At 37.1% G+C, this 20,547-nt stretch overlaps 1 protein-coding gene across 5 annotated transcripts in view; it reads left to right on the forward strand.

The window, feature by feature from the left end:
- Spag16 (sperm associated antigen 16) overlaps window positions 1-20,547 on the forward strand; it is an 830,413-nt gene that overhangs the window by 772,265 nt on the left and 37,601 nt on the right. The gene's annotated exons all lie outside the window — the stretch shown is intronic.

Here is a 20,547-nt window from a genome sequence, read left to right on the forward strand (position 1 = left end):
AGAATACAGACAAATGCATGTTTCTAGGAATAATATCATCACATGCTATAAAAATCAGGCACCAACCATTCAGGCTGTTCACAAACAGAGCACAACTGCTGTTGAACTCTCAGAAGTACCAACTGCCTTACCTTTAAAATGGCGTCCAACGTGGTGGCAAGAGTTTCCACCTAAAAACTAAAAAAAAAAAAAAAAGATTCTAAAACGGAGCTAAAAACAGCTTCCTAATTGTCTCTCTCAAATGAGCGGCAGCTGCTGGTTTGAGCTACTGGCGGGTTCCTAGCGTGCGCGCTCGACCTACAGTATGGCGGGACTGAGGCCTCTACAAATGGTACATTAAGCTGCTTGATGGATTTAGCCTTTGCTAGTACAAAACAAAAAAAAAAAAAAAGAGGTTTCTGGGCTACATGCTGCTTGGATAAAAGCATAGACCCACGATGGCTCCCAGAGCTGGCGGTAAGCATACCACCGCCATTTTGGGAAGCTGAAGTGGGCGGAGCCAGCAGCCACAGCACCAGCGCCGTTTCAGGCTTAGAAGGCTGCAGTTTAAAGCAATAGGTTCAAGCTAGTATAAAAAAATAAGCCACGTAAAGATGGCTACCACACAGAGAATCTGGATTATGTTCTCTTTTATATTCGTAACTAAAGAAAAACATTTGATTACAAAAGCTGTTGAGTTATGCCAAAATGTATATTTTAAAGGTACCTTGACTTCAAAATTTGGATATAAGGATATGTTGCTTTGAAAAGGAGATTCTGCTTTTGTTTCCACAGAAAGTCAGAGGCTATGGATCTGTTCCAGATTAAGACACATCAGGTTTGACCAGCCAAGACCACCTGAAAGGTCTCCGATGACACCATGGCCCAGATGATCCAACATCCAGAACCGTTTCAAGGCAACTGGCTCAGATGATACAGCCTCACGGACTACTCCATGATCCTAAAATTTTCTTTGTTTCCCCAGAAGATACAGCGCCCCCCTCCAGCAGGAAGTAGTAAGAGAAGCTACGCCCAAATTCCCAACTATACCAAGCTGACTTTGGAGATGTATAAAGGTTAAAACCTTCCTTTTTAAGAAAAGAAAAGGGGAAGTGCTGTGGGATGGTCTGTATGTCAAATGTGTTGCTGATTGGTCAATGAATAAATCACTGATTGGCCCGTGGCCAGGCAGGAAGTGTAGGCGGGACAAGGAGGAGAATAGAGCTGGGAAGTGGAAGGCTGAGTGAGAGAGACACTGCCAGCCGCCATCAGGACAAGGAAGATGTAAAGTACCGGTAAGCCACAAGCCATGTGGCAAGGTATAGATTAATAGAAATGGATTAATTTAAGCTGTAAGAACAGTTAACAAGAAGCCTGCCACGGCCATACAGTTTGTAACCAATATAAGTGTCTGTGTTTACTTGATCGGGTTTGAGCGGCGTGGGACTGGTGGGTGAGAGAGATTTGTCCTGACTGTGGGCCAGGCAGGAAAACTCTAACAACAAATAACCCTCTAGTTCCATTGAAAGAAACCTTCCTACAACCCACATTGAGAAGACTTAAATCTTAGCATGAAAATTCTCTTAATAATGCTCAATGAATATGTGTTTGAAACCAAATCACTACTGGAGTTAATGGTAGAGTATTAGAAGAATACTTAAGAAGCCACCCCCAAGTCCACTTCTAATCACTTTCTTCTATACTTCTCCTGTAGTATCCACGGCCCTGATTGCTAACAACACCCAGTAATGTTTCTGAGTTTTGTACCACATGGACATAGAAGTACATTGTATATATTCTTTACCCACCTTCTTATATTCGGCATCAAATCTGAAGGATCTGTTGATGTTTTTCTTTGTGGGTATGGGCCATTCAATTTTGTTGATATGCAAGATTTAATTGGTTAAGTGTTACACAATTTATCTGTTATAATACAGATTAATATTTCCCTTGTACACAGCTCGGCTTGTTGTGGAAAAATGCTGCTTCTAGAAGTTATTTCCAAACTTCTAGTAAATCTGCACATGAATATATGTTGGTTATTGCTTAGATATTATTTTTTCATAGGCTTTCTATAATTACTAATGCCAAAAACTTATCCTAAGCAGTTATTCCTCATATTCATATCCATCAAATATAAAAATACCCCTCTGAATGCTAACATTTGGTCCTGTCAGAATTTTAAATCCTCGCCACCATCGGCATATGACAGTTCCAACCAATTCTTTTCCTTGTCAATATTTAACATTTGAACTCTTGTTTCTACAGAGTGTCACAGGACCAGAACCAGGGAATACATTTATATGTGCTCTGGTCATGAATATTCAGTCACATAGGATCTACTTCACTGTGTCCTCAGGATATTATCATATTCAAAGTTTTAATTTTAACATTAGAGAGATGAAGCGGTTTGTTATCCTGTATTTGAACAATAAGTCACAGCCATATTTAGTTCTGTTTATAAAGTGATGGTTATTAAGTGATATACATGAACATTCCCAAGGGATTTAATACCATTCTCCATAAAGAGATTGGAACTTTCTCCAGACTTGGAATCCTGTCGGAGTTCTCAGTGCTCAGCACTGTAACATGGGAGACACTTGGTGCTCCTTGTCTGGTTTCCTTCTCTCTGTCTCTGTCTGTCTCTGTCTCTCATTTCTCCTTTTTCCTCTCTCTGTGTGTACGGGGACACACAAGTGTGTGAGAACGCTCATGGGTAGTGGGGGGTGGCCTTAGTTCTTCCGAACAGTTCTTATTTCTTCATTGACTGTCGCTTACAGCATTTCATGTCCTCTAAAGGTTTGCATGTGTTCAAAAATTTTTTTTGTCATTTCAAAGCAGACTTTTACAGTCCTGGTAAATTCATGGACTTTTTACTTCAACGTTTTAATTATAATTTTCCCCTCATGTGTCTGACCGTTATAAACTATTTCATTCCCTCAGTTTATATTCCACCTTTGGGCTAATTGCTTAATGTTAACATTCATTTTGTTCTGTGGTTGAATTTTTTCAATGATTTCTTTTAACAATGACAGAAAATCTTTAAAGATTCATGTCTGTCTTGATGAATCACAGACACAACACTAGCTTTCCTCTGCATATGGACATAAGTGTGTGTGCTAGGACCCTCTACTTCTCTTCTTTCCCCCATTACGAATCTTCCAGTACATCCCACATATGACTGACTGCCCTTCTACCAGCATCTCCCCTGCTTTGAGTCAAGATGTCCCAAGGAATTCCTTAGCATCTTGTTGTTCCAGATGGGTCATGACATCAGTATTGAGTTAATCTGCCAATGTTTCCTTATTACACGGAGTGCACACTCAACAGTAGGCAACTGCAGGCAAGAAAGATGGAAGTAGCTTTCCTGAATGACTGAAAAATCAAGCTGATTAATACATTTCCCAAACTTAACAGTAATTATAGATGAAACTACTGATGGAAAATCAACTCTGATTTCATTTTCTCAATCGTCTAAAAGGAAAAATCTGTATAATAAATTTCCTAAAGCCTAACTACTATGCTCGGATGATAATCAAGGTTCTTTTATTTTTTTTTTCAGGCCTATTTTTTAAACCTACAATTTAGGGCTTAACATGTAGAATACTCTGGTACATAGATCAATCTGGAAGAGATACAGCAATCCTTAATGAGGGGCTCAGCAAACATGTACTTTTATTCTAGAGCGAGGTCAGCAGATCGGCTAGTCTTTTTAGGAGTTAGGCCCTGTGTTTCCTAGATAACAAAAAAAGAGAGTCAGTCAAGGATTAAATGCTAATAAGAAGAGCTGAGTCAACTAGGAATAAAAGATGTGATTGCATAAAGATGTTCCACCTCCCTCAGAGTTCTAAGATATTTATGCTTCCTCTGAATCTCAATTCTCTTTTAATCAAATGAAAATCAACATGTTATTTATATGGCCAGGGATGACCTGTAATTGCAGTTATTATCATATAAAATATATCAAAGCCACTGATTTCCAATCGGCTTCTGTTACATCTGTATGGCAGCACATCTCTTAGCTATGATTGAATTATGTTAATGAGAAATATGCATCTAAGAATTATTTCCATTAATGATAATGTTTATTCATTCATGTCACTTAAGAAAAACTCTCATCTTTCCCATGGAGTAAAAATGTCAAACAAATATATTTTCCTCATTTTTTTATCAAAGTCAGAAATTATGAGAAAAATAAAAGAGAAAAATTGTCCCCAGGTGGTTTCTCTCACAAGTGTTTCCAACTAAGTTTTATAAATATGTGCTCTTAGTATAATTTATCAATATTCTTTGTTAGGGAGGTGGTGTTACCCCAGACAAAGTAATACAAAATGCTTGTCAAAACTTAACATTTTTAAATGCATCTAAGTTTTTCTTTCACTATTCTTTGGCTATACAGGCAGCCCCACCTCTATAACTTCTTACTTCCTTTTAATACAGAAGTTAATACTTTCTTTCTTTTTATTCTTTTAGTACTTACTCTGGAAATTTCAACATAGATAGTCACCATAAGGATAACATATGGCAACTAATTCTCAGAACAATGAAACAATTTTATTAAAGCCATTTCCTTACATCTCAGCTGTACCTATGTAAATTAGCATTTTATTCTTATTTTCTAATTACAAATCATGTTACATGTTGAATATTCTTCCTGTGAAAGTCTTAGCTCTCATGTCTCCTTGGTCTGTTTCATACCATCCTTATGTCCTTATGCAATCACTATTATTCTGGAAAATACAATGACTGTCTACCTGTCCTTGGTGTCATTGTTTATCTCTAGCACCCTCACAGTGTCTGTTCTTGGAGGAGATTTTGGAAGAGGTGAGTAGAGCCATGCCTTTCTTGCAATTACTCTCCATTTGAAATCCCACTCTATGGAAGATATCACTTGCAGTCTAGCAGTCATTTTTTAAATGGTGTCTATTTGCCCTATGCTCTCTTTTGTTATGGGTCTTCTGTAATTTTATTCACTTTATTCCTAGATTAAATTTAGTTTATTGTTCTTAGAATTATGGTTTTCACAAATTCTGGAAAACTGGCATTTTTTTTCAAATAGTGCTTTGTTGTGAGGTAGAGATATTGGCAGTTAGTAAAGTACTTGGGTACCATTCAACAACACCCTGAGTTTAACATCCAACACCATGTGAACTGTGCATTATAGGAGGCACACAACTATAATCCAGTACTGGAGAGATAGAGGAAGGAGGATCAGAAGTTCAAAGCCATCCTCAACTACATAGTAATTTTGAGATGTGCACTGTATAATATTTACAAACCTACTTTATGGTCTTGATGTCACTCTTTGGGTAACTGAGTTACCCAAAATGATGGTCGTTGACAACGTTGCATACCTCACTCAGATAGATCCCACCTAGGTTTCCTTCCTGCAGGTTATTGAGTACATAAAAAGGCAAGTTTTCCTAACTGTGAAGGAGCACACAGATCTCCTGAACAAGCTCCAGAGCTAGAAATCCCCTTTGTGTTCAGATCTTCAGGCTTTTGTTTGTGGTTTTGCTTCTGAATCGCCATAACATAGCCCGTTCTTCTCTGTAAGCCATGTAGTAAATTTTAAAGTACTTTTGACTTAGCCTATAAACTACTGTTACTTGTTTTGTACAGAAAGCTTTTTTCTGAACATTTGGTCTATTACGTTATCAAAAGCAGAGCTTATAGGACCTGCTTCTAATGTTGAAAACCTAGTCACTATGTCACAGCCGTCACCCCAACCTGTAGAGATAATCTTCCCCAGCTGCGTGCGCCTCTGATGTGGTACTCTGCAGCTTTATTTCATCATGGAGAATCTGGAAAGACTAAGGATTCTTGGAGTCGAGTGCTTGGGCTAAGGTTAGAAAGACAACAGAGGGAAGGATGAATCTGGAATTGGTCAGGCTGACCAGTTGTCCCTGTTGGGTAGTTGCACTTTCACTTGTCATGTGCATTATTGTTTCCTATTGTTACAATAATCATTCCCGTTAAACATAGAATCATCTATGACTTCATAAGAGGATGCCTATTGACATCAATTTGCTGCATTTTTCTCATAATGACTCATTTGTTTCATACTAGTTTGAGTAGAAAAAGATGAATTAGTAGAGGTATAAGTCCTATGGAGACATTGCTTTATTATTCTTTTTTTTTTTTTTTTTTTTTTTGGTTTTTTCGAGACAGGGTTTCTCTGTGTAGCTTTGCGCCTTTCCTGGAACTCACTTTGGAGACCAGGCTGGCCTCGAACTCACAGAGATCCGCCTGGCTCTGCCTCCCGAGTGCTGGGATTAAAGGCGTGCGCCACCACCGCCCGGCATTATTCTTGTTTTATAGATCATAATAACAGTATAGTCATAATAGTATTAAGAATTTAAAGACTAAGAATGTATTATGTGTCAAACACTATTATGTTTTCCATATATCAAATTGTGTATCATCACAACAACCTCAATGGTAAGGACAATTCCCACCTCCATTTTATAAATGAGCAAATAATCCCAGAGATGCTTAGGTTAAGTTCACAAGTTCACACAGGTAGTGAATGATGAATGATAAAACAATAACAAATGCATTTCTGTGGTTCTAGATACCCAGAACATTTTAACACACACACAAAGAATGATTGGGTTCTTGCTTTTCAAAGAGCATTTAATTCCCATGGCCATCTATATTCTGTATTTCTTCATCAACTGCAGATGAACTATTAACTTTAAAATTGGTTGCTCCAGGGCTCTATTTACATTTTTAATAGAAGACATAGCAGAAGAACACAAGGCCTAAGCTAAGTCTGATAGAATTTCTGAGAGACATGAACAGCAAGAGAGTAGAATATATCCCTGTGCCATATATATTATTAAAGAATTAATTATATGTATTAAGGAAAATGTAGTGTCAATTTGCTCTAATTGAGAAAAATCTGAGAGAAATTATTGAAATCAGACATAAATGAAGAAACCATGGTCTGAATAATTTGCATGAGACTTGTTTGACCACCAAGGACCTCTTGTTAATGAGCTCAGACTTGGTTAAGATCCCAGAGAGGTGTGTAAAGAAATGAATCTACAGTTGATTGATTAATGAGCACTGTCTGAATGTAGATTGCTCTCTGGTGCACTACAGCACATAGAAATTGTCCCCTCACCTCCATTTGATGAATAGAAAGTAATAACCAACTTCACCCTGTTACCTTCTTCCAGCCACAAATTACCATTGTTGTGTCAATTCTCTGGACAAGACAAAAAGGATAGCTGTCCACAGATGAGATGACTTATAAGTTTTTGGATCATTACTTATTTCCCTTTAATGGATCTCCCAGACAAATACCAGATGCATTCTGAATTTTTAAGAAACAAATATGACTTGATATTTTTATAGGTTTTAATTATATCAGGAAGTTCCTTTGAAATTGAGAAACAAACATTTTGGATAGCATCCATCTTCAGCACTTGGGCCACAACAAACTGAAATGTCTCTTAAGAAATAATTTCCTCTGGGGTGATAAACATGTCATTTTAACCACAGCAGACAAATTGAAAAGCCTGAGTGTTATTAAAATTTTTCCCAACTTCAGCTTTACAAACCAGATGTAGGAAGGCTTGTTTCAAGAAAGTTTGTAAAGTCTAACATTATCAAGATTCTATGCCTGTCATATCACTTCTAAGTCAAATATCAGTTTCCATGTGTAAGATATTCTGAGGTGGCTGTAATTCATTTATCTAAATGTCAATTACTGTGCAATTATATAATTTTAAATTAGTCTACCAGGGCCAACATTTTCGGAATGGATGGAATCATCTTTGTGTAATACAGTTGCTAAACTTTAAAATTGTCTTCTGCTCTCTACTAGTCAGAAACAAGACCATTCAAGTTTTGGTCAATAAATTAAAATCCCTTGACTCTAATGTGAATTTTCTTGATTTGATGAAATCCTTTTATTGCTCAAGTGGTGAGAATGCCAATAATTACATCATTTAGAAATGTAATTATAGAATAGCAGAATGTTAGAATGGACATACCCATTTTTCTTTTTTTTTCATTTTGAAATTATATTTATATTTAAGATTAAGCAGTTTTATTTACAGTCCTCACTTCCAGCTAAAGGTGATTCTTTAACTGTCAGTGCCAGAGTAGAGGAAAGAAACACATTCACGAGCTGCAGGTGAATTCCTGTCCTCTTCCCAAATAGCTACCAAGTGGCTACCAAGTCACCACCAAACCATAAAGTCATTTTTCAAAAAAAAAAAAAAAAACAGAAATAGAAATCTACCAAGCCACAGTAATCACCCCAAACACTGCTGTTTAAAAAAAAAAAAAAGAGTGAGTGTAAGAAGCCCAAACCCACTAGATAATGAGAGAAGACTGAAAAGTATTCAGACAGTGAGGCAAGAACCATGGTGCTATATGTCAGAGAACATTGATTTCAAGAATCTTGCCGGGTGGTGGTGGCACACACCTTTAATCCCAGCACTCAGGAGGCAGAGCCAGGTGGATCTCTGTGAGTTCGAGGCCAGCCTGGTCTACAGAGTGAGTTCCAGGAAAGGCACAAAGCTTCACAGAAAAACCCTGTCTCAAAAAATGAAAAAAAAAAAGTATCTATTAGGTTCTTTCCTATTCCAGCAGAGGAAATCAAAATATATGTGATTGGAATTAACCTTAAAGATCCTTTACTACCAAAAATAGGAGGGCAAAGAGAGGAAGTGGAGAACAAGGGGGTGGAGGGAAGCTCTGAGTAAGAATCTACTCCCCAAGCAGAGAGGGTAGGGCAGTTCTTCTAAACTAGAATTATTGTATTTCTATATTTGCCTCAAAACCAATGGCCTGTGTGCATCACCTAGAACTATCAGGTGACCCCCCCTAGGGCTTGTGGTACTAAAAATATTTTTTTTAATTATCATAAATTTCTCCTCTGAAAATCAATAGGTCAGAACGGCACTGGGCCATCTAGTCAGTTGCAGAGTAGAAGTCCCTCTCCAAAGAGACCTGACTGAACAGAGATTTGGGTTGAAGGAAAGTGATCAACGTGCAGTGACGAGATCAGGCTTCTAGTGCACTTTAGAGGAGTCTTTCACTGTCTCCAGATGAAAGGAGTATTACTATTATGTAGGGAGCTCCAACAGGTTGACCCGGAAGGATGCTTCTTAGATGTGGGTCTACAAGTTTAGCTCTTGATCCCTATCCTTAGTCAAAGCAAAATAAAGAAAGTAAGGTTTACTTTTAAACTTTCCACAGTTTGGGGCATATTATATTTAATATCCTATAGTGTTCATTTTCCTAACCTTTGGATTATAATTTTGCCAGTTCATGTTACATGGAAAAATGCATGAATGTTCCTTAATAAGTAGCATCAAAAAAAAAAAAGTACAGACCTTGTTTTCTCTTGTCTAATACTAAGGAAGAATAAACTTTACCTCTAGTTGATGAGCATAGGTCACTGGTTCTCAACCTGTGGGTCATGACCACTTTGGGGATCGAATGACCCTTTCACAGTAGCCACCCAAGACTGTTGGAAAACAGATACTTAAATTACAATTCATACCAACAGCAAAATTACAGTTATGAGGTAGCAACGAAATAATTTGATTGAGGGGGTCACCACAGCATGAGGGACTGTATTAAAGGGTCGCAGCATTAGGAAGGCTGAGAACCACTCACTGGCTTAGGCTGCTACTTTAAACAATGAATTACTATTCCAGCTGCAGCACTACTGTTTCAGCCAACCTCAGGTCTCCCTGCAGACACTGCTCTCCAGAGCAACCCACACAGTCTGCACAAGTTGTTTGATTTAAGCAGAGACCAAATGTATAAGATTATTGGAGTCGTATAGTTGGACTTAAAGTTTTGTGTTGCTTCTAGACATAAAACTTGGCAAAGTTTTAGAGATTCTATATGTAAATTTCATGTGCTTAATGCCACTTTCCACTTCTTCTCTTAAGATCATTTGAAACTGTAACTCCAAATATGTCCTTTTTTATAAAGTCTTTTACTTATTCACTCTATCCCTTCTCAATTTTTATGTATAAATATTCATGTATGTTTATGTAATAAACTTAGGGAGAATTAAATCTTATATAAGATATATTATATAATGTATGCATCTTATATAAATATATATCTTATCTGAAGTTATAATTAAATTTATAATTTAAATTATTTTGATGACCTTCTCTGCTCTAATGTAACGAATATATCAATCAAGACATTTCTTTTATTTTCAGGAGCAAATTTGTACTTCTCTGACATATTAGTGTCCATTGCATGGATAAAGTTTTTTGTGTTGTTATACATATATAATATAATATATACTATAATATATTTACATACATATTAAAAGTGGAATTATTAGAGTGGCTTGCAGGCCATGGTCTGAGTAGACCACCAATTGTTGTCTCTCAACAAAAAGTCCACAAACACAGTCATTTTTTTTTAGTTCATGAGATTGGATGTCTCAGCAGTTCAAAATCAGGTGCTGGAGTCCCATCTAATTTCTAGAGAGCTTCATTCTATATTGGAATACCAGAGAAGCAGGTTCTAATCCCAATAAAGGAATGTGTCAACAATGAAATACATGAACTTCTCAGTGAGAATAAAGGCAAACAAGCAAAAACAACAACAGAATCATTTTCTTCCATGTTCTTATATATAGGCTGTCACCAGAGTGTACCACAAATTTAGGGTGGGTCTTCCCACCTTGAATGATGAAGTCTAGAAAGTCTCTCCCATGTATGTACAACTGCTTGGGGTTTGGTTGATCCCAGAAGTAGTTGTTGACAACCAAATTTAGCCATCTTAGGCAGAATAAAATAAATTGATAAAATATGTCACTTTCACACTCCATTCGTCAAAACAAGCAAGTCTTGTGGCCATTCCCAGGTTTATCAGAATGTGTTTTTCCCCATCACTTAGAGAAGCCAGAGCCAGGCTTATGGCCAATCCACACTTCAGGGGAATTAGGAGATAAGGGAAAGTAGGAATTTTGAACTCTGCAATCTTTCATAGAGAGGGTATGGAAAGATAATATGTGATGCTAATGTGATTTTGTCTGGAGTTATTAACTAATGACTCTGAGAATGCAAATCATTGTCTATCTATTCATTGGATAAACAAATTTTTACAGAAAATGTGTGAACTCACTTGATATCTCAGTTCTTCATTTTTTACCCCTTAAGAAGATGCGGGTCACCTCTCACCTTTCTTTAGTCCTCATAGCCTAGTATTTTCCCTTTGCTGCTTCTTTACAGTGGACAATTAATAAAGAATAATGAATTATTTAACAATTGCAATATTTATAAAAATATTTGATAGTCCCTCATAAATGGAAATCTGCCAAGTCCTGTCCTTAGCACACTGAGAAAACAAGAAAATGATGTGGTACTCAATCTTACTCATCTTATAATTTTATTGTGAAGTTAATATACAAATACAAGTAGTTTCAACCCAGGAACAGCAAAATAGATGGTCAATAAGAAATAGATCAAAATCCATCTTAACATTAAGGGGAGCCATTCTCTCTCTCTCTCTCTCTCTCTCTCTCTCTCTCTCTCTCTCTCTCTCACACACACACACACACACACACACACACACACACACACACAGAGAGAGAGAGAGAGAGAGAGAGAGAGAGAGAGAGAGAAATTTGGAGACATTTAATGGAGACATTCAATATTGTTCATGTTTCTTATTAGCATCCCTACAGGTCACTCAAGTTCCATCGTCTTTACTTGTATACCTTCCACTGCATTTTTCCGTTTGGACTCTTAGTTTCACCCTGTCCCACTTCTCCACAGTCAGGCCCATTTTTTTATCCCCTCCCACCCATAGTTTTAACTTCTATCTTTCTGATGATGGGTTTTCTTCAGCTTTAATCCTCACCATAAATAACTCTTTTCCTTAAAATATCTATATCTCATTTTCCTTATCCTTAGCAAGTACCTTGAAATGGAAATCTCAGAATGTCTCCTGAGATTCCTCAGTTATCAGTGTAATCTGCCTCTGCCATCACTGTATCAAAATTACACTCTCAGATAGCTGACCTAAACAGGCTTCTAAGTGGGCAGATCCAATTATTTATATCACTACTACTCCCTACCTGTAACTGTTGACTACTCCATCTTTCCTTAAGTAAATTCTTCTCTTAGTTTCTGAGGCATATTCTCTAGTCTCATGTCATCTAGTCTCAGTATACATATTTTATTTATTTTTGGTATTTATTTACAGTGCTAGAGATCAAACCTAGGACTTTATACATGTAGGCAAGTGCTTTGCCACTCAGAAACACCCTCAGCACAATTAAAAAAATCAGTCTCCATATCTTTTAGTCCTATTTAAAGGTGGATGAGCCCTGTAGTTCTGCATTTCCATTCACACCATGTGAATATTTTATATGTACTTAAAACTTACTAGGTTGTGAAATAGCTCAGATATACCCCTTGTATGTTATTCACTAATTTTAATTTGGCTATTGGGTTACTCTTTCCTTCTGATCAAGAAACACAAAGCCTTAGTGGGCATTTCTAGCCTCACATCATTAGATCTGAGGCATCATTCTGTTTCCCATTCTATTGAATCATCTCTCAATTCTTCCCATTCTTTTTCTTTTATCCTACTGTATTATCCTCAGTTAGTGATATTGCCTAAAAAATACCCACCTGAGTCTCTGTAAATATTTGCTGGGTGAATTCACTGATTACTATCTTGGAGCATCATTACCTCTCTGTTAAGTGTCCGTCTTTCATTCTACCTGTAGAAATTGCTTAAATAACATTTTTCTAGAGACCCTTCTGTCTCTCCAATGAAAAGATAGTTACTCACTTGTGTTCTCAGAGCTCTCCATTAATAAGTCTGTTGGGGCAAGACTTGCATGTCACTTTTATTATGCAGGTGTTCCTGTTTGCTTCCATACTTGTTTCTCATTGAACATTGAGCATCTGTTAACTAGCATCCAAGAGTCATTTCTTTTTGGTGCCCTCCCTATCTTTTTAATGCAATGATGAATCTGTGTATGGTTGGATGTTTGGATGGACATCTTGTTTACTGAAAGATTCATGTAAGAGATATAATTTAAACAGAGAAGATACAGAGACAGATTCTATCATGACATGAGAATAGTATTCTTATTGAACTAAATGTATTTTTGAAGAATTTCCAAGTACTAACTAAGTTAAACTATGCAAAAAGAATTTGTAGCCTGTATCTGGAGAGTTTTCTCTCCAACTCTGGCCAACCCTGTCAGTCCTGGAGCCCACTTATAAAATAAACACACAGACTTATATTATTTAAACTATTTGACCTAATGGCTCAGGCTTCTAGCTATCTAGTTCTTCTATCTTAAATTAACCTTTTTTTTTAAAATCTATAAGTTGCCACGTGGCTCGTGGCTTACCGGTACCTTACATCTTGCTGGTCATGGCGGAGGCTGGCAGGTCTCCCTGACTCAGCCTTCCACTTCCCAGAATTCTCCTCTCTCCTTGTCCTGCCTATACTTCCTGCCTGGCCACTGGCCAAACAGTGTTTTATTTATGCAGAACGATATCCACAGCAGTAGCCAATAAATTTGAGGTGGTAGATAAGAGAGAATTTGTGGGTGTATTGAATGATAAGCAGGTGTGTTCCCTCCTACTGAAAAGAGGTAAGTTATATACAATTTTAGCACATGTGTGCATAACTTTACAAGATTAATATAACATCAGCATGCCTTACATGAAAAACTGTGAGAAATGGAAAAAGCGAAGGAAAAGAATGGTAAGGGGACACATGATAAAGCCTATTAGAGTACCATCCAGATAACTTAGAAATGTAACCATTAGGGAAAGAAAGGATAACTAAGGTTTCAAGCCTGAGTGGCAGGAAGGATGCTCCTGCCTTCAGCAAAGGCAGGAAATATAAGAGGTATCATGAGTTTGTAGGAGAAGATTATGGATTCACTTTTGGATACACGAGTTTGAAAGCAAATATGAATTTGGACTTGAAAATTGATGCTTTCTTAAAAACTTTGTGTCAGGACTGCTTCTCTGCTCCTATAAAGTTCCTTGAAGGGCTGTCATCAGGCAAAGCAGTCAAGAGCATATCCTTCTGCTATCAGCTAATTTTAACAAAAGACTTACTCTGTGACTGACTGAAAGGTGATCCAATGGTTGGAACATAAAGCAGCACTCCTAATTAATGACTAGCAAAATTAAAATAAGACATACAAAGTCTAACCTCATGCACTTTAAGTAGAAAATTCACACTTTAGTATTATCCCTTATATAATATAGGGTGACACTATGTAAAGGAAAAAAATCTTAGTTTATCCAAATTTATTAAAAGCATGACTTTTTACAGTATTTCCACTAAAAAAGTAAAGGCCACTGATGACTCCTATGTTTTCTATCTTATGGAATATATTAGTGTTTCTTGTTGTAAAGAATGACACTCAAAAACAGGATGTAGGGGGAGATGACCTCTTTTTTATTCTATCACATAAAGCCAGTTCTTCATTTCTTCAAGCTCTGTTTCTTTCCAAAAGTGACAATCTGATGTATTCTGTTATGGAATCCTAAGTAGCCTTGCCAAAGCACCAATAAAGTTGTCCTTACAACTAAAAATAAAATGAATTCTATAAATGCATACCTAGAACAATAGGAAAGACTGGCCAACAGGGCAACGATTCTTGTCAGGTATCTTTAAAAGACTCCCTCACCATCTCCAGATCACCTCAAGTTGTGGCAATTTTCATCGAGTAGGTGTATAGTTTCTGCCAAGTTTTTCCAGTAGTGAGCTTTGATATGGCCTTACTTTGATACACATTTGTTCAGTCATATATTATACAGTCACATAGTATAGTATGTATACTACACACAATCTTATGGCATATGTATGTTATACATAAGATACATAGCACACATATTGTATTAGTTATTTTTTATGGATGCTGTAAGGATGGGGAAATTTTTAAGGAAAGGAGGACTTATTTTGGCTCACGATTCCAGGAGTTTGGGTTTGCCTTGATTGGAAAGATTTGGTTTCAGAAGCTTTGCAGTGTCTGGTCATACTACTTCATCCATCTGGAAACAGAGAAAGAATGCTGGTATCCAGCTACTTTTCTTCTGTTTAGTTCAGAGCACCAACCCATGAGATGACACTGCCCATATTTAGGGTTTATTTCTGCTATCCAGTTAAACTTTCTGTAATACCCAATTAAGATGAACCTCTGAACATATAAAATACAAAAATGAGAATTTTGTTGACAAACTCAGATAATATTGAGATATATGTCAAATTTAGATTTGTTCATTGTATGTTTTATGAATTGAATATTTTGAGTTATCATTAAATTTGCCAAAGTGTGGTTTGAATGCTGCTCTCAGAAGCTTCCAGTCACTGGTGGAAAACAGTTGGAGCAATGATGAGGAACGGGTAAATGCACAAAAGGAGAATCATGTGACTAAATCCTGCCAACTGCTGTAAGTCAGACAACATGGAGTAGCTGAATAACTCAATATAATTGAAAAACCTACATTTATTGGCGTGAACGTTGCTTCCTAGCAGTTAGCCTGTGACATCCCAAAGTCTATTAAGAAGCCGGGCGGTGGTGGCGCACGCCTTTAATCCCAGCACTTGGGAGGCAGAGCCAGGCGGATCTCTGTGAGTTCGAGGCCAGCCTGGGCTACCAAGTGAGTTCCAGTAAAGGCGCAAAGCTACACAGAGAAACCCTGTCTCGAAAAACAAAAACAAAAACAAAAAAAAAAAGTCTATTAAGAAGACTCAGCTTCAAAACTCTAAGTCCGGAGAAGAGCTGACCAGAGGTGGTAAAGGAAAACTAATCCATCATTTGTTGCCTTGAACCCTTTTTCAACTGCTTTCTTTTGGTCTGCACCACAAGGCAGTTTCTGTTGGAAATAAATGGTACAGGATGTAAAAGTAATAGACAATATTCCTGTTGAATTAGAACAAAGTGGCAGTGAATTCAACCTGGGCCATCTTAGTGCCTTTGTACAGAAAAAAAATGTCACAAATAATTCCCACTATTTCAGAAATTTCATATAAATTATCACAAAGCAAGCCATCTACAATTGGCTATTGTTATATAACTCATTCTCTGAAAAAAAAAATCCATGCTTTTATTACCTCCCATGCACATCTGAAAGATATTTGTTTTATGTGAAGGATGGAAGTAGAAGAATAGTTTAAAGAAAAATTTTAAATTCTACATCAAACTCAGCTGATTCTAATTATCCTATAGAGCAATGACTTTTTTGCAGGTGATTTCCTTTAATAAGCTGCTAAAAATCACAACAAAAGACTCCTATAATGTGTGACTGGAAGTTGCAATTCCACAGGGAAGAGAGAGGAAGCCAGCATCTCTTAGTCCAATGATGCTCCATCCAGTTTAGAGTGACCTCCAAGGCACATAAATCACTGGGTTGACTCTCAACACACCTTTATTACATAAACCAATGTTGATGTCACCTATGAGTACATCCAAAATTGTCTTCTACCCTTCTTACCGTACCACTTAGTCCAGTGTGACTCATTACCTTCTACACATAATTTGTTTTAACCAATTGCAATTTTTTCTTCAAGAAATCATATTGCTGATAGTTATTCTATTTTTTTATTCTACCCGTTCTTGTGTTTCCCCATAATGCATGTCATTCCAAAAATATGTATACATTTTCTTCTAGTTCTCTGATCCATCCCTTAAAGTACAGAGTGATATAAATACATGGTAGAAAGCTTTTGTTTCGATGTAACAGATTTTTTTTTTTTTTTTTTTTTGGTTTTTCGAGACAGGGTTTCTCTGTGTAGCTTTGCGCCTGTCCTGGAACTCACTTGGTAGCCCAGGCTGGCCTCGAACTCACAGAGATCCGCCTGGCTCTGCCTCCCGAGTGCTGGGATTAAAGGCGTGCGCCACCACCGCCCGGCTTCGATGTAACAGATTTTAAAAAAAAATCTCTTTCAAAGGATGGTGAGCAGCTCTCTCATCTCTGCTGGAATTTTGGATGTTTTCTTTTCTTCAAACCACTTGACTAAAACTATAGTAAAGTAGTCTCCAGGCAAAGCTCCTGCCTGTACCCACTTAATCCCACTCTCATCAGCCATTGCTAGGCCGCTCTCCTCCATTGTGAAAGCACTGGCTTCTAGTTCATAGTTACACTCTCTGGTCCATCACCATCACCCTGAGAGAGAACTCAAAAACGTATGCTTGATTTGTTAATTTCCAGTATTCTATTCCTTGTATTCCAACAACAAAATCAGAAACTGGTTCAAGGGGCCACAGCATAGATCTTTATAATACACTGAAGCCTTCATCAGTCTGAGAACTGAAATTCTGAAATTCCCATCTTTGCCTATATCTTGGCTTTCTAATTCTCCATTACCCCTGCTCTTCCAAGCCTAATAGCCTTCCCATAATCCTTCTCTACTCACACAGTTCATCTTCCCCTTGGGACTAACTTCTCAACTTCTACAATAGCACCCCATGGTGCCTTTTTTTCATGTGCTGTTTCCTATACCCTCAAGCCAATCAAATCACTTATCTCTGGCACCCTTCTTGTCTGGCTCCAGCTGTGGACTCACCTTGAAGCCATCTCAATGTGTAGAGTGTGTCTAAAAAAAAAAATAGCATTCTGGGAGTACTAACTTGGACCAGAATCTTGTTCTTATACCTGCTTTTGTCATGCTTTTGAAAGTTTCACTTTTCTTTTCTTTAGAATGAAAGTGACTTTTACTGTCATGTTGCAGGTTTTTAATGAAAATTACATGATATAAATATTCTGACTTAGAACACTCAAGAACAAAAGATCCTGCTTTCTCCTCCCCTTTCTTCCACTTATTATATGACTTATTAGCTTTTCAGCTTATCTCAGTATTGTTCCTTGGCTAGTCTTTATTTTTGTTCTACACCATATTTTTTTTTCCAAGACATGCATTTGGTTCCTGATTCTCAACAAATGGAATATTTACTTATTTTTTCTTACTCATGATAATATAAATCATACAATAGCAAACTTTATCAGTTTCCTTTCTAAACTTATCTAAAAATAGTAGTCTCTTAAGTTCCAATCTCCAAAGTGAATATATAAATAGTACTAACCATTATTATCCATACACTCTATATGTTTCTTATACCTAGATACTTGTGATAATATTTAGTTTATGAATCAGGTTCAGTAAGAGATGAAGAACAATAACTTAGTTAACTGAGATAATTATAACTATGCTGCCATAGAAATTATATGGATGTAGTCTTTTGAAATTGTATTATAAATTCCCTTTTGTCTGGTGATGTGATGATACCACAGCTGCATGATAAGACAAGATACAAGAAAAATAGCATGGGCATTGTGATATAATGTTAAGTCACTACTCTCCTTCTTAATTGAACAGAACATAATATCAATACTAAACCTGATAGGCAAGAGAGCTACTGAGTTACTAACAAGTGAGCAGCACATACTGTGTAGACACACTGGACAATAGGATGACTCATGCTCTAGGTGAGACAGTGTGATACCACAAAATTTCCTTCTTTACCTCACAAGAGTGCGAAACTTAAAACTTATGAATGGTCTATTTCTGAAATTCCTTATTGTTTTGAGATTTTACTTGTCTGTGTATGAGTGTTTGAACATATGTCTGTGTATCACATGAGTACAGTGCCTGTGGAAGCCAGCAGAGGGCATTGGATCCCCTGAAACTTGAGTTAGAGATGGTTGTGAGCTGCCATGTGGGTACAGGGGATTGAACCCAGGTCTTCTGAGAGAGCCATCAGTGCTCTTAACCACGAAGCCATCACTCCAGGCCCTGATATTCTCTACTTAATAGTTATGAAATTACCTACAGGTATGTGAAAAATGGAAAATAAAATCATAGCTAAATGTATGTAAGAGTTGCAGAGGTGGAGTGTGCTGGGGACGCTATGTTAACCAGACTGTCTCCTTTCCTTAACTCTCTCCCTCTCTTCATAAGTAATGTTGATCTTTTCACCTCCTCTGTGATGGCAGACTATTAGTAATTTCTTCCTCATTGCCAGCAATCTCTCATCTTTAAAATATTTCCTACTTTATCAATTCATTCACCCTTTACAGTAATTTTAAACCAAATTGTGAATTTCTATTCTTTCCTGAATATTACAATTTTTTATCAAAGTTAAAGATGATCTGAAAATTGTAAAACCCTCACACTTCACCTGGTTCTTACCTCTGTAGCTCTTGACATTATAGTCCAGAACCAGTAGGTTGATAATGTTGTCCTTTAATGACTATAATGCATCCTTTCTGGTTATTTCTTCTAGTTTCTTGAATAATATCATTTTCCTTCTTTATCAGCTATTCCCTTTGAAATTCTGCTATAACTATCACCACAATGAATTGATATCATATTCAGAGGTACTACAGTTGTGCCCACTTTTCTGTAGAGTTGCTCTTAGAGAAAGAAGTCATGAAGAGCTTTGAAGTTTTCTCTATCTGACTCTACCCTTCTGTGCCTGCAGCCCAGTCTCCAATATATTTATCATTTTAATTACTATCCTACATATTGCAGAGGTGTAGGTCTCTTCTCACCAAAACATTACTTCATTTTATTGAGATATAACTAACGAATGAAACTGTATATGATTATACTATGCAATGTGATAGCTGATCTAAATTTATAGCTAAATGCTGGCTAAAGGCAAGATAGTATAGTAGTTAGCACATCTATCATCTCACCTAGCTACCATCTTATTTGTTTTGTTTTATGGTAAGTACGTCCAGAATCTACTCTTGGCACATTTTAAGTACATAATATCGTATGGTTAATGCCATCATGCTCTCACTTAGCCACTGAATCTTACAAACCCTAGCACAAAGAAGCACAGGGGAATGGTGGCTACCAGTGGGTGGAGAGTCAGGGAAATGGGGAAACATTGGCCAGAGCATCAAGTTCTCAGCTGTGAAATGTGTTGATCTTTATTGATGGGCTCTATTTTCTAGGAAGATCAAATGCATTATCTTTTGAACGTAATAAAATTACAAAGCTGTGGAGGGATGCACAAAGGAATTCAGACTTCAAGCATGTCCTCTTTTCCAGATGTAAAGTTGCCAAGCCTCTTTGTAGCTCAATGTTTCACTACAACTCTGTGGTCTCATCTACTATCAAGGCTCAGGTTCCCTTTAGAGCTCTGCAGAACCCTCTTCTTTAGCATTTATCATCAGGTTCACAGACTAAAGTATTCTATTGTTATAGTGACCCATTACGTCTGACTAACGGCCCCCAAAATGCAGAATAACTCTAAAGATGCTCATCAGCGAGACTCTTAAGGGGAATTTCGTCATTCCTGTATAGTAACAGTTACTCTGCTCTATGATGCACCTGTTGCATACTGGAAGATGCCCTGTGTGAGGAAAATAAGCCAATGTAAGTCAACAATATAAAATATGACATTTGTCTATGATGTACGATTTATGATTAGAACCTCCTACCTTCTCATGGTATGAGATGTATCTTCGTCTCACAGGTCTTTCTATGCAGTGTCTTCTATTTATGTCAGTTAACAAATGAATGTCAGTTAACATACATGAATCAGATGTGAGTGATTCTCGACACACTGGGTTTGAAATT

The sequence above is a fragment of the Peromyscus californicus genome, unplaced genomic scaffold (genome assembly GCF_007827085.1).
Source record: "Peromyscus californicus insignis strain IS unplaced genomic scaffold, ASM782708v3 Scaffold_21__1_contigs__length_65335640, whole genome shotgun sequence".
Taxonomy (NCBI): Eukaryota; Metazoa; Chordata; class Mammalia; order Rodentia; family Cricetidae; genus Peromyscus; species Peromyscus californicus.